We start from the raw sequence: 20,791 nt of genomic DNA on the forward strand, positions 1-20,791 counted from the left end.
GGAAATGGGTGACATTTCAGGTCAAGACCCTTCTTCAGACCGAAGTACGACCAAAACATCACCGATTCCTTTTCTCCAGAGACGCTGCCTGAGTTACTCCAGCATTTCTATAGTCTATCTTCGATGTAAACCAGTTTCTACAGTTCTTTCCTACACATGGGTTCAGGGAATGGTCTTGTAAATGCCCTTTGTAGCTACAACTGGCTGTGCTACACCTGTATATGGAGTGGGCCATTTTACTCATCCACCGTGCTCTGCCATTCAGCAACATTGTGGCTGATCAATTACGAGCCCTAGGATTGTATCTGCCCTCAGGATTGCATGCATGCCCCATGGTAATCTCCTACTCTTTCCACATCCATAACACTGCCAGATATCACCCCTGCCTCAGCTGAGACCTTGGACTACCTAGTCCAGTGGCTGACTAAGCTACCTCTGTCCATGTGCCAAGAGCACTTCAAGCACCCTGGTGGCCGTTGACCTCCATTGGCTCCCAGTTAAGCAACACTTTAATTTTAAACTTCTCATGAAGAAGTCCCAACTCTGGCCTTATCCACCCCACCACTACCTCAGTGTGTGCTCAAACCTACAACCCTACGATAGATCCGTTCTTCTCTGGGTCTGGGTTCCTGATAATTGATGTACCTTTGCATGTGAAAATCTAGTAAATGGAAAGTAAGGCGAGGTCACACTTGTCGGTGAGAGGAATGAAAAGGCACATCATTCTCTAAATGGAGATGGACTGCAAACGAGTTACAGTCAGAGGAACATAGGTAATTACCGACATGAATCACCAAAAGTTACCAGGCAGATCCAACAAATAACTGATAATTGATTATTATTTTTTATTGTATATTTATTTGTTGCATTGTTACATTTAATGTGCTTGTGAAGCTGCACCAATTAGGAATTTCATTGATCCAATCCTGGTGCATATGATTATTTAACACTTTTGACTCTCTTGGCTCTTAACTCCCTGCAGATGTTGTCAGGGTCTCCCCTCGGTGTCCCACTCCACCTCTCAAACGCAAATCCTTGCATCTTCCAACTCCACCCATCCATGCCCAAGCCCCACACATGACACCTTCCAAACCCTGCCTGACCCTCTCATTACACCACATGATCTTTCTCCAACACCACCTGTCACCTCCCTTCACCTTTCAACCCCTGTCTAATCATTCCACTAAATCACCTGGTCCAATGCCCAAGGCCTCCAATCCCAGCCAAACCCTTCCACCAAGTCACAGGATGCATGTCCACCTCTTGTCCCCACCCTTTATAGCACATAATTTCCAGCCCCCCCCCCCCCCAACCCTCACACCTTCTATTCCATGCCCTGCCCTCCCTCCCTCGCTCTAGCCCAATCACCAAATCCTTGTCCAGTCCTCCCACCATAGCCCTGTTATCAGACCCTGACCTCCCATCAGACCACTCAATCCATGCTCCACTCCAGTCCGCACCAGTACCTAAACATATGTATCAATAGGCCCTGAAATCCCTCTTAAATCTCCATTTCCAGTCGTTTGAGCTTCTGCCCCAAGTTCTGGCAATGTCCAGGCTCCCTCCACACCCTTGAGATCCTGAGAAGCTGGCTCTTATGCCAAGCTATTGGTTGAAATCTCTAAAATGTTAGTGCTTATTTCATTCAATAATGCTCCAGAGACATCTTAAAAGGTTAGCGATCTCTAAATGCTGTTGTCATTGAGAAAGTCCTGAAATTTCCTTTATCTCGTCTGACCTAAGCTTTCTAATGCATGTGGGAAGAACATTGGTCGAGATCTTACAACAAATACCCCTGGACCTCTTGCAGTAGATGTTGGGTGATTTAGCCAAAGCACTTGAATTGGTGTGCAGCATCTCAGGTTGATGTTGCAGCCAAAGTATGATGTCTATGACAATCCTTTAGTTATCAGTTGATCAATAGGACCTTTGCACTTTGTTGGAACTGAGCAAATTGTGAGAAGCGTGGAGTTTAGAAGGCAGAGGGGACAGTGATGATGATCTTGCATCTGAACAACCACTCAGTGTTTCTCTTCCTCTCTTGCTACTACAGGCGAAGATGAACAGTATCCTGCCTTGGTCTTACTTCAGTGAGATTGGAAACTCTTCAAAAAGACAGCCAGCTCTGTGGATCTGAGGTAAGAGTTCTATGTCACCTGTCCAACGACAATGCGCATTGTTCAATATTTTTAACAGTTTGATTTACAAAAGACATCCTTTCGTCAGTTCCTCAGGGGTTTGCAAGTCACATTGTCCGCTATTTACACCTTTTAAACAATTTGAAGAAAGCTGGGCGAGGAGTAACAGTTGAGATTTGTCACAATTTTAGTTAATGTTGAGCTGATTCTGAAAAGGTTTCATCTCCCAAAGAAAAGCCATAATTTTTGCTTTGTTGTGCAAAGCAGGATCTTTGAGAGCATATCTATTTATGCAGTGATCTAAAGGCTAACATTATTCACACTAAAAGCATTTGCCTGCAGGCTTTTAAATCTTTCCCTGCACTGGAAAATATCAGTTTTACCAGTTTATGTGGAGAAGCTTTGAAAGAAATACCATTAAAAACTCTCCAATTCGTTCTCCCGCTCTCTCCCCGTCTCCATCTTCTACTCTTTTGTTCTCTCCTTCTCCTTCCCCTACTCCTGCCCCCTCCATCTGTACCACCTCCCCCTTTCTGCCTTTCCCTCTCTTTTCCCCTCTATGTCCCTCCTCTCTCTCCCTTTTCTCCCCTTCCCTCTATTACTTCCTCCCTCCTTTCTCACTTTCTCTCTATCTTTTCACCCCCCTCCCCCCCCCCCCCCCCCCCCGCTAAAAAAAAAAATGCTGATGTTGTCAGGATTTGAGTATTTGTACACTTCTCCCTCTTCTCATGGAATTTCTTCCCACTTGGATGCTGAAGTCACCAGCATATTCCAACATCTCCCCTTGTCTTTGGCCAACATCTGCAAACTCATCTTTATCAACTGGGGATCAGGGACAGGGCCCCCTGGGCCAGGAACCACAGCACAGAATCATCCAGAACCTGGTGTGGTCACGGGCTGTTTGACCCAGCTAGTCAACTGCAGTATTGCATTTCTCACAAGCTTCCTCACACTCCTGTACAGCTCAGCATACTGTCCTTTTTATTTTCTTCATAATGTATTTATCTGTTGCTCATCCATACCATTAAAGCCACTCTCTGGGTAAAGACACTGATCCTCACCTTGGTCCTGGATTTAGAAGCTAATTTATATTAATGGTCTTCGACTTTTGACTTGCCACATGTAAAGGATATCTGTTGCTCTCCATAACTGTTACAGCCACCCCACCATTACATGAACCTCCTCCTCTATTAATTACCGGAACTAATTCAGGTAGGGGATCTGCCTGATATGTGCAGCTCAGTAATGGACCTGGACATTGGATTCACCAACAGAAAGCTGATCAGTTGTTTACTTACCACCTTCTGAATGAGATAGATTCACCACATCCTGCATCCAAAACCCCTCTCGATATCCATGGTATGTTGAAGCAGGCATTAAGACCTCGCTGAAGTGGTTAATAATGTACAAGCACTTTGAACCATGTACAACTCTTTGTCAGATCGCAGTGGGGCCCAGCTGCTCTCTCATTCCCAACAACAGCTTTTTTGTAAAAGAAAATTCCCATCCTCTGATCTCCATTCATGCCTCCTTGTATATTAAACACATACCAACACCAATATCATTCCAATACCTTGCCAGTGATGGTTAGTTTGAACAGAGCCATCAATGATCCACAGCAAGATGGGAACCAGGAGTGCCAGTGACAGGGATGTTTTCAAGTAAAGGAGATTAATCTAACTTAGCCCTCTGCCGTATCTTCCAGTCAGTCCAACATCCTTCTCACCCACAAGTTGATAACCTGGCACTTCCCAGTCTGTGGTCCATTAGCCTTTACCACAGACATAGATTCATCCCCTTCTGTCATTGTGTCCTGCCCAGCCAGTACACTAGAACACTTCTGAAAAGCATTGACATACAACATGTCTTTTGTTCCTACAGCTGAATGCACAGGGAGCATTAAAAGCCTGGTTAATGATTGCCTAGTGGTACCCCAGCCCATAGCCAGATCCCAAAAGGATGGATGGAGCTGCAGGGTGGAGAGGAAGAGCAGTAATCAAAAGCAATAAAGAGTCATTAAAGAGGAAGAAAGGCGTGGTGGATCAGAGAGACACATAACAGCGAGTGACAAAAGCTGAACAACTCAGAGAGGGTGAGTGGGAGGCTCTGGCAGGGAAGTGAAATACCAGGAGAAGCTCAAAGGCCAATGAAGGATAAATGAAGGAGCTTGTTTCCCCCTTAGACTGTGTTAAGACAACATCCACGACCTACATTTGAACAGTGGCATAGACTCGTGTAAGCTTGTAAAGCAATACAACCTGAAATAGGTAACTTCACTTGCAGTGTCCAGCTGGAAATATCCACTGCCCAATACCCTGAATATATTGTTTCTTCTTCAATATGTTAAATGTATTAACTCCTGCTGTGAAACAATCCCACAGATCTGATAAGTTGCCTCAGCCACATAACTATTCTAAGTAAATGATGTCAGTTCTGGAAGATGAAAGAGCCAAAACCCTTTTTTCTTTAAATTCTCAGATATTCAGAGCAGTAGAAAGTTGGGAATTTAAACAATATAATAGTCTTTATTGCAAGAGGGTATGAGTACAGGATTCCTACCTCAACGATACAGGGTCTTGACCAGACTGTATCAGGGATATTGTGTATTTTATCTTCTTACCCGAAAATGCTATACCTGTTAGAGGGAGTGTATCAAAGATGAGCTAGAGTAGTTCCAGGGCTGGATGATCTGTCATCTGAGGAGAGATTGAGTTGTCATGGACTTTATTCTCCACAGAAGAATGGGAAGTTATCTCAATTAAATGCATTCAATGTAGTGGTTGGGAAGTCCAGAGAGCAGTCCTGAACTACTATCCTGATGACCCTCAGACTATCTTTGATCAGACTTTACTGGCTTTAACTTATCGCTAAACGTTATTCCCTTATCATGTATCTTTGCATTGTAAATGGCTCGATTGTAATCATGTATTCTCTTTCCGCTGACTGGTTAGCACACACACAACAAAAGATTTTCTCTGTGATAATAAGCTTTTCACTGTGACACGTGACAATAAACTAACTAAACCAAGTCCAGAACAAGGATCACGGTTTAGCTTGTAAAAGGCTGAAATGAGGAGACATTTTTTTACACAAGGATAGTCATCTTTGGAAGGGGGATGTGGAGCCTCAGTTATTGATTGTGTTCAAAACTAAGATCACTATTTCTGGATATTAAAGGAATCAAAGGATTTGGGGATCAAGCAGGAAAATGGTTCTTGAGGAGGAAGATCAGCCATGATAGACACAAAATGATGGAGTAACTCAGCGGGACAGGCAGCATCTCTGGAGTGAAGGAATGGGTGATGATTTAATCCAGTATCTGCAGTTCCTTCCTACACAAGATCAGCCATGACCTTGTCAGAGATCAGACCTGGTTTGAAGGGCCGAATGGCCTACTTTAAAAGACAGTATTTTATTTCTACTCCTTGCCTTGAGAAAGTGATGGAGAGGTAAAACTCAGCGATCCAGCAACATGGACAGAGAAGGCCGTGTGACAACTGTTTTGAGAACCAGTTGGAGGGGAGTATTATCTTTATTCATTCCTCAAACAATACCCAAAAGGAGATTATCCGGTCATTTTCCTTCCCTGCTTTGTGAGCTTGCTGTGCATAATTTGTTTCTAGCCTTTGGAAGGTGCTATATCATGCAAGTTCTTGCCTGGGTTTAAGTTAGGATAAGGCAAGGAGGAACAGGCTGAGGAGCCTCACACAGTGTTTCACTGTGGGGTGCAACAACAAATACGTCCTCACTATTTATTTGGTTTGCTTGGCTAGACTGGTTCACCGAGTCCCCTTGCTGTGCTCACGTTTGTAGTCAACAACTGACAGGCTGTGCTGAAACAATCAGGCACTCGATAAGATCACTTCTTTTGGAACAAGATGAAATTGTGTCTTGAAGACGATGGCAATTTAATAAGTTGTCAGTCAGGGCTCGGCCGAAAGTGAGGAGTGAAATACATTAAATTTCACCTTTTAGATCTATTTTCTGGAATGGGTTGACACTTCTGATGGTTATGAATTCCAGGTTTCCTTTCCCACATTCCTAATACAGGCAAATATGATTAGTGTGGATCAGCAAACATGTCAGCATGAACATTATGAGCCAAAGGGCCTGTTTCTCTGAAGATAAACACAGTAACTGGAGTAACTCAGCGAGTCAGGCAGCACCTCTGGAGAAAAGGAATTGGTGACGTTTCGGGTCGAGATCCTTCTTCAGACTGAGATACAGGGGAACGGGAAATGGTATAATAAAAAGGTACAAGGAAAAAATGAATGAAAGGTATGCAAAAGTACAAATCAAAGCCAGTAATGATAATCAAGGAAAGGTGGAGCCCACAATGGTCCATTGTTGGCTGTGGAGAAGGTGATAACGAGTGGATACAAACAGTGAAAGTCAGCAGGGCGACAGTGAAACTAGTACAATACTATTCCATTTATTGTCATTTGGACCTCAAATGAAGTTCAAATGAAATTTGGTTTCTGCAGTCATACAAGAAAAGACCCAAGATACACACCAACACAATTTACACAAACATCCATCACAGTGAATCTCCTCCTCACTGTGATGGAAGGCAAAGTCTTGACTCTCCCCTGCTCTCCATTCCTCTCCCGATGTCAAAGCCCCCGGCGGGCGCTAGCAAGTCCGGGTCGCCTTCAACCCCCCATCGGGCGGGAGAAGTTGCCGTTGTGGGTCTCCCACCAGGGACTCGCGAGCTCCCGATGTCACCGTCCACCGGACCTGTGACTGGAGCCTCCGAAGCTCCAGAGTCGGGCCGCAGGGCAGGGGAGAGAGGGGTGGAGAGAGAGGTAATGCAAGGGTTACTTGAAGTTAGAGCAATCAATATTTATTCTATTGGGTTGTAAACTGCCCAAGTAAAATATGAGGTGCTTTTCTCTGCTGTACAACTCGAAGACACAATCTCAGACCCTCCCTCTACTTGCTTTATGCTGAGATCACTATTCAACACTTCATCTCTTGCTCTCGCCCTGAAGCCCTCTGGTGATGTCGGCCTCCACAGCTTGCACGAGGATTGACAGCTCAAGATTTGTGTTGCCTGACTGACTGATCTTCCCCCCATTCTTTGCGCTGATTATGTCCCACACTCACTAGCTCCGGATTCCATCTGCATCTTGCAATTAAAACAAACCACATCTGTGTTATAGCATTCAAAACAAAACTCAGAAAAATAGCTCCAGACAATTGCACACAAATTATCAACCCACTCAAGTTTTATGAATAAATGTCAAATATTTACCATGGCAACAGCTCCACAAACTTCATCCTTCACAAAAGCTATTCACTATAAGCTATCTGAAGGGGAAAGCAAGGGTTAAGGTCACAACACTAATCGCTATTCTGCGTACAGAGAAATAGTGAAGACCTGATTATCAATTACAATGTCGACTGTCCATTTCCCTCCACAGATGCTACTTGACCCATTGAGTTCCTCTAGCAGATTGTTTTGGTGCTTCAGATTTCGGCAGCAGAAAGCTCTTGTGTCTCTATAAATTATATATACCGTATTTAGACTCAATAGTTATAAATCAGGGTGATTTAAATCTGGGATCTGACATCAGCAGGAATGTCAGAATGGAAGTTGTCGTTTAACCCTTCTCTTGAAAAAGAATTTGGGGAATGGACTTCAGTGGTTCAATGACATGCTGAAATATATCAGGGAGTAGGGAGCTGAGTGTTGCCCTCCGAACCAAAAATGTTGAAGAGGGCAAAGCCATAGACATTTGTCTATATGGACCAGGCTGCTCTGGAAGGTTAGATCAAAAGGGATCCAGGGAGAGCTAGCCGACTGGATAGAGAATTGGCTTGCTGGAAGCAAGCAGAAGGTAATAGTGGAAGGTTATTTTTCAGACTGGAGGCCTGTGACTGGTGGTGTGCCTCAGGGATAGGTGCCGGGCCCATTGATGCGTGTAGTTTATATCAACAATTTCGATGAGCATATACAAAGCAGGATTAGTACGTTTTCAGATGACATTAACGTGGGTGGTATCGTAGATAGTGAAGATGGTTATAAAAAATTACAGCAGAATCTTGATCAGCTGGGCAAGTGGGCTGAGGAATGAAGATATGTGTGAAGTGTGGCACTTTTGGAGGTCATAGAAACATAGAAACATAGAAATTAGGTGCTGGAGTAGGCCATTCGGCCCTTCGAGCCTCCGCGGCCATTCAATATGATCATGGCTGATCATCCAACTCAGTATCCCGTACCTACCTTCTCTTAATACCCCCTGATCCCCTTAGCCACAAGGGCCACATCTAACTCCCTCTTAAATATAGCCAATGAACTGGCCTCAACTACCCTCTGTGGCAGAGAGTTCCAGAGATTCACCACTCTCTGTGTGAAAAAAAGTTCTTCTCATCTCGGTTTTAAAGGATTTCCCCCTTATCCTTAAGCTGTGACCCCTTGTCCTGGATAAATCAGGGTAGTACCTTCACAATAATGGGCAGGGCACTGGGGTGTGTTATAGAGCAAGAGGGATCTAGGAGTGCAGGTACATAGTTCCCTGAAGGTGGCGTCACATGCACGTGGTCAAAAAGGCTTTTGATACATTGACCTCCATCAGTCAGGGTATGAGTGTATGAGTTGGGATGTTATGTTATTGTTGTATAAGATGTTGGTATGGCAAATATAAGGCTGTATTTGGAGTATTATGTTCAGTTTTGGTAACTCTGCTATCGGAAGGATGTTGTTAAGTTGGAAAGAGTGCAGAGACAATTTACGGGAATGTTGCCAGGACTCAAGGGCCTGAGCTGTAGAGAGGTTGAACAAGCTAGGACTTTATTCCTTGGAGCGAACGAAGTAGGCTGATGGAACTATATAAGATCATGAGCAGAATATTCTATCTATTGACCCCTCAGCCTTCTTAGCCTGAACTGGATCTTGTCTCTATTCTGTGTGCGACTGGATCCTGTCTCTATTCTGTGTGCAATCATGCCAAACTGATGGAAGTTTCAAAGTAAAAGATATTTCAAGATTACATTTTTTTTTAATGGTTTGCTTTTCCCCTTTGCTCCAAACCAGCCCATCATCTCACCCCACCCAACCCCATTCAAGTGGTACCGTGCAGGACAGCACAACATTCAAATGTTGGTTGAAACTAGTATAAATGTATAACCAAGCATAAGTAGAGGAAGGTAATGCACCACATTTGTCCGTACAATCTATCACATCCAGGCTAAGGAAACCAAGAGCAACTTAAGCGCATCCCGCATCTTGGCCCATATTTCTGAAGATGACACCATGCAGCTTTTCACTGTATCTCGGTCCACGTGCCAATGACAATTATTACCAATACCATTACCAAATTGTGCTCATCCAGATGCTTTTGAAGTGTGCAGAGGGCTTCTACTTCTGCCATCTGATCATCCAGGTGAGACCAAACTCCCACCACTGTGTGAACACACTTTCCTGCAATTTCTCCTCTGATCCTTGCATCCATTTCCTCAAATCCATCCACCAACTGAACACATTGGTAAATAGATCAAGGTCCACCATTCTCCCAGCCCCTGTAGTAAATGGTTGTTGCATTGTGGCATGGTAGATACTGTTCATGGGCCAATGCCCAAGGCATCAATGTCAAGATACCTGACTGGGATGTGTTCAGAGTGGTCCTCTTTAGGTTGGGCTGAAGAAGGCTTCGTCAGGGCACGGAAGTGAGACCGCAGCATGGGAGGTCCAGAGGTGGTGTTGGCCATGTTGGTCTAATTGAAAGTGACAGGGGATCTGAGCATATTGCTGTGCACCACCTGCAAATGGCCAATGTCCTCCATGCATTAGTGGCCCAGAAGAAGAAAATGATTTACTTAGTAAATCACTCATTTTGGTTTATGTTTTGTTTTTCATACAAATTGGACGGCTTAACCACAAAACAGTTGTGCTGACTGTGGTGTTGTAGTGCCCAGTCAAACCTCTGGTTCTTCCACTGGCACATTCATGGCCTTCTCCTGTGCTATCATAGATCCTTGCCAGCCTATGAACCTCCTGGCAGGAAATTGCCTGGGGCTGGGAAGGATCTATGAGAGTACAAATGCCTGTGATTTTGGCAGTCGGACACTGCAGGTAAAAATCCAGTGATCAAACCAATTTTGATCACTAAATACACATCAACTAAAAGTCGTAAGTCCCTGCATCTGGAACCCAGCTCCCCAAATGATGTTAACCTAAGTGTACCATCAACAATTTGTCTTCAACAAGATTTTCAGCCACAATGGACTGAAGAACAATCCTAATTCTGTTCCCTCACAGCAACTGGCCAACTTTCAATGAGAGTGACTTTTGCAAAGGCCCAGGCTTATCTCTCCTGCAGACAACCCGTGGCCGACAACTTTAGGTCAATGCCTAAAACTGAGAAACTGTGGTTTTAGCCAATACACCCTCTGGGAGGCCAACGGGGGGGGGGGGGGGGGGGGGGGGTGGGGGGGGGGGGGGGGGGGGGGGGGAGGGTTCACCAACACCCCGCTCGCCCCTCACTACCTAAAGCGAGTGGCTAGAAATGGCAAGCAAACAGCCTTACAGAACAAGGTATTCTCTCTACTGAGGGAGCACCTGGGAATGTCCTGGGGCAAGGCTCTGAGAGTGAGCAAGACCCTGGCTTTGAGAGTAGTTGCATGCATGTGTGTGATCTGGCACAGGAGATTTTCAATAATTGGAGCTATGATCACAGACTGCCTCGTGGATGGACAGCCTGCATGGACATAACTCCTGCAAAGCTTGGCTGGAGATGGTAGCAGGTGCTGCCCCTTTCATCAGGTGCCTTTCCACAACATTTCACTGAAGAACATTGCACCAGAAGAACACAAGAACAGGAGTTTGCCTTTGATCCTGCTCCACCAATTGCCATTAACATTACTATGCATACAGAGTGCCCTTTTGTGTAGGAAGGAACTGCAGATGCTGGTTTAAACCAAAGATAGACACAAAAAGCTGAAGTAACTCAACTAGTCAGACAGCATCTCTAAAGAAAAGGAATAGGTGAATTTTCTGGTCAAGACCCTTCTTCTCAACCCAAAATGTCACCTATTCCTTTTCTCCATAGATGCTGTCTGACTTGCTGAGTTATTCTAGCTTTTTGTGTCTATTTTCAGAGTGCCCTTTTCTTCCATAACCCAGGATACTCTAGTCCCCCGTTCTGTGCAAGGGTAGGTGAAAACCATGCAGCAGGAGCAAACAAATTGGGACCTAACCTTTCCAATGTAGGCAACCTGCTCAAGGCTGCATTGACGCAGTTGTCATCTACACATAACCCTGATTTCAGGTGTTGCACAGACGCATTTCTGGGTTTGTTCCTCTGTGATTGCTGTGCAGAGCTCCATCCAACATCAACACACTTTCACTCAACCTCAAGCTTCACATGTCGGCAGCGAGTTAGTTTGGAGGAATGTGTGCTCGGTCGCTAGCATTAAGTGTGTTATGGAGTCAAACAGCCCTCTTGTCCATAATGTCCATGCTGACCATTAAGTCCCCATCTATACTGATTCTATTTACCTGGTCACCAGTTGTACCTCAGTTGGTAGCAAGAAACTCACACGGCACCTCTTTCTCCCTGCTGGTGCCAGGGTGCTGAAACAACTCCTCCACTCCTGAGATGCTGGAGGGTTGGGAACCTCGGGATGGGAACATGTGGGCCTGCCACTTACTTTCCTGCTTTACCTTCGATCCAATGCTAGGTTGCCATGGCAACACACTCGATTTCAAGCTTCCACCCCCTGTTGATCTCGCTGACTAATCCGAGCTGCAACCTACACAGGGTTTCTTTTTAATTGTTTTCAGATAAAATGTTATTTTTCACGTCTGAGTGGAGGGCTTGCAGTGGGTGCCGAGAGATGATTTCCTTCTTTTTAATTGGCTTACTGCAGGAGATCTTGGCCAGCGACAGGAAGCATTTCTATTTGATGTGTGCGTACCAAACAGCCAGCTCAGGTTGATATCACAGGCAATCTGCAGGCAACTAAACGCTACAGAGTGCTCCTTTTCCCAGAATCCAATCAGTTTCAATCCCACAACCAAAAAAATCAATGTTGAGCCTTATACAGTTATTCTTCTATTTCAATAACAATATATTGGAATGTATGCCTTCAGAGTTATAAACCAACCATTGGACTTCCTGCCTTATGTGCGGTTTTGAAATTTTGAAGAAGAGAAATGGGAGCAGCGGTGCTGGCTCGAAGGGCCGAATGGCCTCCTCCTGCACCTAGTTTCTATGTTTCATTCTTGCGTTTAAATCTCCCCAAGTCCGAGCTCCTGTTTATCTGTGTCATCCTATAATTTTGCTGGATCTCTATGCTCCAGAGTCGAAACTTCCCGTGTGATCTCATGGCCTTCGTACCATTACAAGCAGCTGCCCAGCAATGCCTCCACAGCTCTGGCCTTGAAATCCCCCCTCCCCCACCTCTCGACATTTTCTCTTTCTTTAAGACCCTTCACAAAATCTCTCTCCTCCAGCAAGCCATTAGTGACATGTCCTCATCCTTTCTAAAGTTCCTCATCCTCATCAAAAGTTTCCCAACAGTGTTCCTGCAATGTACCTATGATCGTCATTATGGGATCAAGTATGAAAAGTATGAAATACAAGTTCTGCTGTTGGTATGTGAGAGGATGATTGACATCAGTTAGGCAGCCACATTTGTCTGCCAGCCCTCATTTCATTGTCCATTTAAACAGCCAACAGCAAAAGCTTTGTTTTCCAAATAAAATGTCCAATTGTCTTACAAATGTTATCTGACACAGAAAGAGGTAATTCAACCAATTGGGTCTCAGCGAGCAATCCTAATTTAATTCTCACTCTTCTTATTCTGCCGGCACCTGCAACTTATTGCTCACATATGGCCATTATCAACTCCCCTTTGATTCTAGAGCCAAAAACAAACTGCTGCAGGATCTTAGTGGGTCGGGCAGCATCTGTGGAGGGAAATGGACAGATGACGTTTCAGATCAGGACCGTTCTTCAGACTAATGGGGTAGAGGGGAGGTAGCTGGGAGAGGCGAGGGAAGGGGTGGATCATTAATGGCAAGTGTGGGAAGATTGGCCAGATGGGTGGAGTACTCTCCAAGGCTGGAGGATTAGGTTTATTATTGTTGTCACGTGTACTGAGGTACAGTGAAAAGCTTTGTTTCGCATGGTGTCCAAACAGATCAGTTATGCTTACCATAGATGAATGCAATTAAGTCAAATTCAAGTACATAGGTAGAGCAAAGGAAGAAGACACAGTGCAGAATATAGTTCTCAGCATTGTAGTGCATCAGTTCCATAGATGAAGTCTAATGTCTCCAATGGGGTCGAGGTGAATCAGACAGTACCCTCGCTTATGGAAGGACTGTTCAGAAGCTTGATTACGGAGGAGCAGAAGCAGTTCCAGAATCTGGAGGTGTACGCTTTCAAGCTTCTGTACCTTCTGCATGACAGGAGCAGAGAGAAGAAGGAATGACCAGTGTGGGACAAGTCTTTGATTATGTTGGCTGCTTTTTCTAAGGAAGTGTAGATGGAGTTAATGGTGGGAAGTCTGGTCTCTATGATGGCTGGGCTACATCTCCGTAATTTCTTGCAGTGGAGAAGATAAAAAGGGTGCAGGTGGTGGAATCTGATAGGAAAGGCGGGGAACTAGAGGGAGTGATAGTGGGTCTAAAGGAACTATGGTTGGGGAAGTTGGAACAGAAAAATATGGGAACTAGAGTAAGGAGGAGTGGAAGATGAGTAGATGGAGGATGGGAAAGGAATTGGGTGGGGGAGGGGCAGGGGTAATTGAATGGAAGTTGGGCAAAAGGTGGGTGGGGCTGGGTAGATAAGGAGGGGGCATTATCTGAAATTGTAAGATTAAATGCTCATGTCATTGGGCTGTAGGCTACCCAAGTGGAATACGAGGTGTTGTTCCTGCAGATTGTGTGTGGCCTTGCACTAACAGTGGAGGAGGCCAAAGAGAGAAAGGTCAGTTTGGGAATCGGGAGGAGAATTAAAATGGGTAACAATGAGCAGCTTCAGTGTGTCGTGGCAGACCGAGGGCAACTGTTGGGCATGATGGTCACCTAGTCTATGCGTAGTCTCGCACATGTAGAGGAGATACTGTGGCCCCCTTTGATTCTAATTCATCTTGAAGCTTGATCAAAGTAGTCGGTTCAGAGAAACATTTTGAGGGAGAGAGGGGAACAGAAAAAGCGATGGAGGGTCTGACAATGATGATTCTAAACGTTAGGGTGGAGGGAGTGAAGGTGGGGGATGGGGAAGCCATTAAACTAAGTATTCAAGAGGTTCGACCCCTGGAACAGCTCTGGGCAGAACACAACTAATCAGCTGCTTTCATGCAAGGCCATGATAGTCAAGTTATTCCTGAGCATTGGTGAATTTCTGGACATTCACTGGGTCACATTCATTCTTACCGTGCCCTTTGCCCTTTGCCCTCTGCCCTCTGCCCTCCCAATAGTCAACCCACTCAGAAATGATTTAACGATCTTTGTGATGCAAGAATGATATTTTTTTCTTTTTGTCAAGCAGAGTACTTTCCAGCAGCAGCATTGACATGTCTATTGATCATGACAAGAAATACCTGCCATCCTCACATCATCCTAAATGTTTTAAATTGACTTTGTTTTTTAAAAAAAATGTCCTACCGAAGGTCATGTCACAAAATGCTTCTCCATCCTTCAGCATTGACAATGAGCACATTTGAAGTAATATTCACCAATAATAGGGCCTTGAAGTCAGAAAATAGTATTCACTGTCCCCGTTTATCAGACATAAAACATAAGGAAAAGTAGCTGGATTAAACCATTTAGTCCATATCAGCTCCATAATTCAATATCATGGTTGATTTTATACCTCAAAGCTATTTTCTTGCATCAATCCCATATCCCTTGATTTCCTTCCTATCCAAAAGGCTGTTCTGAATATAGTCACTGACTGTTTCTGTAGCTTACTTGAATAGTGTTGAAAATGTCAGAACTCTCTGGATGGAGATATTTCTTCTCACCTCAGTCCTGAATGACCAACTCCTTATTCTGATATTCTGTCCCCGAGTCCCAGAGATTGCAGCCAGATTAAATTAGATCCTTGTATCTATCCTACCAAGACCTGTAGGAATTTTGCATATTTTAATAAGATCACACCTTATTCTTCCAAACAGACACACAATCCATTTAATCTCTTCATTGGTGGGGGAACAAGACACAATATTCCAGGTGCGGCCTCATCAGGAGCTGATGTAATTGAGCGAGACATCTTTACTCATACTTGAATTCTCTTCCAATAGAATTTAGACACAAAAAAATTGCAGATGCTGGTTTTACAAAATAAAAAACACACACACAACAGTGTAGCTCAGCCGGGTCAGGATAGCAACTCTGTTTACCCCCCCTCACTTCCCTGTCCCCCATCCATATGTGCACCCATTTCTCCCACCATCCCGCCCCTCTTTCGGCCAACCCCATCCCCTTCCACCTATATCCCTTCCTCTGGGTTCCCATTTCACTCTTCTCCTTATCGTACAGCCTTTTGTCTTATTATCATCTCTGGCCTTTGCCCACCCGTCTGCCAACAAAATCCCACCTCACCTGTATCTACCTATCACCTGCCTGGCTTTGTCCAGCCCTCACCTCTTCTCCCTACTACAATTAGTCTGAAGAAGGGTCCTGACATGAAATGTCACCCATCCATGCCCTCCAGAGTTGTTGTCTGACCTGTTGAGCTAGTCCTTTGAGTTTTCTCTTCCAATAAAGGTCAACATTATCATATAACCATATAACAATTACAGCATGGAAACAGGCCATCTCGACCCTTCTAGTCCGTGCCGAACACATATTCTCCCCTAGTCCCATATACCTGCGCTCAGACCATAACCTTCCATTCCCTTCCCGTCCATATAACTATCCAATTTATTTTTAAATGATAAAAAATAACCTGCTTCCACCACCTTCACTGGAAGCTCATTCCACACAGCCACCACTCTCTGAGTAAAGAAGTTCCCCCTCATGTTACCCCTAAACTTCAGTCCCTTAATTCTCAAGTCATGTCCTCTTGTTTGAATCTTCCCTACTCTCAGTGGGAAAAGCTTATCCACGTCAACTCTGTCTATCCCTCTCATCATTTTAAAGACCTCTATCAACCTTAGCCTTGCGCTCCAAAGAATAAAGCCCTAACTTGTTCAACCTTTCTCTGTAACTTAGTTGCTGAAACCCAGGCAACATTCTAGTAAATCTCCTCTGTACTCTCTCTATTTTGTTGACATCCTTCCTATAATTAGGCAACCAAAAGTGTACACCATACTCCAGAATTGGCCTCACCAATGCCTTGTACAATTTTAACATGACATCCCAACTTCTATACTCAATGCTCTGATTTATAAAGGCCAGCACACCAAAAGCTTTCTTTACCACCCTATCTACATGAGATTCCACTTTTAGGGAACTGTGCACAGTTATTCCCAGATCCCTCTGTTCACCTACATTCTTCAATTCCCTACCATTTACCATGTACGTCCTATTTTGATTTGTCCTGCCAAGATGTAGCACCTCACACTTATCAGCATTAAACTCCATCTGCCATCTTTCAGCCCACTCTTCCAACTGGCATAAATCTCTCTGTAGACTTTGAAACTCTACTTCATTACCCGCAACCCCATCTATCTTAGTATCATCTGCATACTTACTAATCCAATTTACCACACCATCATCCAGATCATTGATGTACATGACAAATAACTGCCTTCACTAATTCATGCAGCCTGTGAATATCCCCTTGAAACCATTCTGCAACCTCGTGACAGTCTACACTGCTGCTCAACTCTGTATCATCAGTCAGTCTTGAATATATTACACTTGGGCCTTTCATTCAAATCACAAATATAGATTGTGAACCCCCACCACTCATCCCTGAGCACTGACACCCTCATCCCACACCAGTACACCTTCCAAACCTAATAATTTGGTCTTGCCCTCTGTTTTGTGTCTGTTAATCAACCCCTTTAGCACCTTATCCAAAGGCTTTCTGAAACCAGTTCCCCCTTAGCTGTCCTGCTACTCAGAAAGCTCCAATAGATTTGCCAAACGCAATTTCTCGTTCACGACTGCTCAAGCCTAATATTATTTTCCAAGTCCCCTGTTGTCTCTTCCCTAATATTAGATTCTAGCTTTTTCCCTGCTCTTGACGTCAGCATAACTGGTTTGTGGTTCCATGTTTTCTTTCGATCTACTTTCTTAAAAAGAAAGATTATGTTTGGTAACTGTATTATGTGGGAATCATTGCAGGAACTATGGACCACTGGTGCATCATCTATTTCCATATTCAACTCCGTCTAAAAGCTGGTGTGCAGGTCATCAGGTCCCGTGGATTTATTGACTTTCAGCCCCATTAATTTTCCACAGCCTTTTTTTCCCACTAATGCTAATTTATTACCGCAACCCATTCTCTCTAGACATAGTACTCTCACATATTTCTGCAATATATTTTATGTCTTCTTCCCTGGAAGGCATAAAATACTTCTCTAAAATTGATGTGATTTCCTTTTTCCCCCATTATCATTTCTCAGCCTCAGTCTATGAGGGACCTACATTCAAATTTTTTGTTTGTTTTGTCACTCTTGCTTCCTAAATTTCAATAGACACCCTTTCATAATCATTGACCTGTCCCTCCTTTTGCTGAATTCTGAAATCTTTCCAACCCTCAGCCTTACTACACGTTTTGACAATGTTATTAGCCTTCTCCTTCAATGCAATACCATTATTAATTTCATTGTTAGATTGCTTGAACCATTTTTTTTGTTGGGTTTTTGGATCTTAAAGGGGATATGTTACATACAGTGCATTCAGAAAGTAATCAGACCCCTTCACCTTTTCCATATTTTGTTACATTAGCCTTATTCTAAAATGGATTACATTCATTTTTTTCATCATCAATCTACACACAATATCCCATAATAAAAAAGCGAAAACAGGTGTGTAGAAATTTTTGCAAAATAATTAAAAAGAAATAATTGAAATATCACGTTTACATAAGTATTCAGACCCTTTACTCAGTACTTTGAGGCACATTAGGCAGCGATTGCAGCCTCAAGTCTTCTTGGGTATGACGCTACAAGCTTGGCACAAGTGTATTTGGATAATTTCTCCCAGTCTCCTCTGCAGATCCTCTCAAGCTTTGTCAGGTAGGATGGGGAGCGTCGGTGCACAGCTATTTTCAGGTCCTCCAGAGATGTTCGATCGGGTTCATCATGGGCTCTGGCTGGGCCACTAAAGGACATTCACAGACTTGTCACAAAGCCACACCTGTGTTGTCTTGGCTGTGTGCTTAGGGTCGTTGTCCTGTTGGAAGGTGAACCTCCGCACCAGTCTGAGGTCCTGCACGCTCTGGAGCAGGTTTTCATCAAGGATCTCTCTGTACTTTGCTCCGTTCATCTTTCCCTCGATCCTGACTAGTCTCCCAGTTCCAGCCACTGAAAAACATCCCCATAACATGATGCTGCCACCATCACACTTCACCATAGGTGTGGTATTGGCCAGATGATGAGCGGTGACTGGTATCCTCCAGACGTGAAGCTTGGCGTTCAGGTGAAAGAGTTCAATCTTGGTTTCATCAGACCAGAGAATCTTGTTTAGGTGCCTTTTGGCAAACTCCAAGTGGGTTGTCATGTGCCTTTTACTGAGGAGTGGCTTCCGTCTGGCCACTCTTTCATAAAGGCCTGATTGGTGGAGTGATGCAGATATAGTTGTCCTTCTGGAAGGTTCTCCCATTTCCACAGAGAAACTCCGGAGCTCTGTCAGAGTGACCATCGGGTTCTTGGTCACCTCCCTGACCAAGGCCCTTCTCCCCCGATTGCTCAGAATGGCCGGGCGGCCAGCTCTATGAAGAGTCCTGGTTCTTCCATTTAAGAATGACAGAAACCACAGTGCTCTTTGAGACCTACAATGCTGCAAAAATTGTTTTATACCCTTCCCCAGATCTGTGTCTCGACACAATCCTGTCTCGGAGGTCTACAGCCAATATCTTCTTGGTTTGGCTTTTGCTCTGACATGCACAGTCAACTGTGGCGCCTTATATAGACAGGTGTGCCTTTCCAAATCATGTCCAATCAATTTAATTTACCACTGGTGGACTACAATCAATTGTAGAAACATCTCAAGGGTTACCAATGGAAATAGGATGCACCTAAGCTCAATTTTGAGTATCATCGCAAAGGGTCTGAATACTTACGTAAATGTGATATTTCAGTTATTTCTTTTTCATTACTTGGCAAAAATTTCTAAACACCAGTTTTCGCTTTTTTATTATGGGGTATTGTGTGTAGATTAAAAAAAAAAGAATTTAATCCATTTTAGAAAAGGCTGTAATGTAACAAAATATGGAAAAGGTGAAGTGGTCTGAATATTTTCTGAATGCACTGTATACTGTCATTCCTTTTAACATTATTTCCAAATCTACTACAGCCAATTTTTGCTTGATACCTTGTAGAATCATTTCTTCAGATTTAAGACTACGATTTTGGATTGGAATAAACCACATTCAATGTTAATATAAAATTCAATCATATTATGATCGCTTTCTCCTAATGACCCCTTAACTAGAAAATTATTCATTGATCCTTTGTCATTGCATAATACTGGATTTGAAATAGCCGACATCAATGGGTTCCTCAACAAAGCGGTTTTGAAAACGAGCTATTTATTAATTTATCCTTTAACAAAATTACTATTATTTTGGATTGTCTGTCCATATATAGATTGGAATCACTTATATTTCCCTGCATTATGATTGTTACATCTATCGCTGGTTTCCTGTTTACACTCTGCTCTGCATTATCACTGTTAAGGGGTTGCTGCCAACTCTCACCAGTGTCTGTTGCCCCTTCTTTCCTACTCCACTCACACTGCCTGGTGGTTTGTCTGAGCTATGATGCTTTCCACCTCCTTAGTTGTCACAGCTCTCTTTCCACCTCTTCCATTTTGCTTGTGCTGCCCAAAGAATCACAAAATACTTCATTCCAAGCATGATTACACTGCAAACATGACTACATAATGAAGAGTGGACAGTATTCCCTTATTTCCCTCTGTGCCATCAGTTTCCCTATCTTACTACACATGCTGCATGGATTCAGATTGAGAACCTTCAGTTTCGTCCCCTGTTCTGACAATTGAAGGGCACTCTCCCAAGTTATGCGTTGTCTGTGTCTAACATCCTGCACTATTGCTTGCCCCTAAAAGTGAATGTCTAAAGGCCATTTCTGAAGCTCCTTTGCCAGTGAATAACACAGGAGAATGAACTTTGCTAATTTCATTGATGGGAGGCAGGTCATAGACCCTATGTGATTCAGAACGTGACCGTCATAGGGTTTGTTCCTTTCAACAAGATTTGAGTGGGTTGGCCAGTTACAGTCAATGAAAATGTCAGAAAACTGCAGATACTGGAACTCCGAAATAATAATAGGAAGTGCTGGAAACACACAGCAGGTCAGGCAGCATCTGTGGAGGGAGATAAAGGAGCATGCTCTTGAAATATTAACTTTGTTTCTCTTTGTCTGACCTGCTAAGTGCTTCCAGTATTTTCAATTATTTATGTCATTACAGCCTTGCCACAGACATTGTAGTTTGAGTCTTCCTTGCTTAGAAATATATCCCCGGTTATCAAAGCTCAATGTAACGGCTGTATATTATTCTGACT

General features: G+C 43.8%; 1 protein-coding gene across 1 annotated transcript in view; it reads left to right on the plus strand.

Annotated features, from left to right (window-relative positions):
• Positions 1 to 20,791, plus strand: part of elfn1a (extracellular leucine-rich repeat and fibronectin type III domain containing 1a) — a 245,798-nt gene that overhangs the window by 144,827 nt on the left and 80,180 nt on the right. The window contains 1 exon segment of the mRNA XM_055651365.1: positions 2,054 to 2,138. The gene's annotated coding sequence lies outside the window, so the exon portion shown is untranslated.

This window comes from Leucoraja erinacea, chromosome 20 (genome assembly GCF_028641065.1).
Source record: "Leucoraja erinacea ecotype New England chromosome 20, Leri_hhj_1, whole genome shotgun sequence".
In the NCBI taxonomy this organism is placed as follows: domain Eukaryota; kingdom Metazoa; phylum Chordata; class Chondrichthyes; order Rajiformes; family Rajidae; genus Leucoraja; species Leucoraja erinaceus.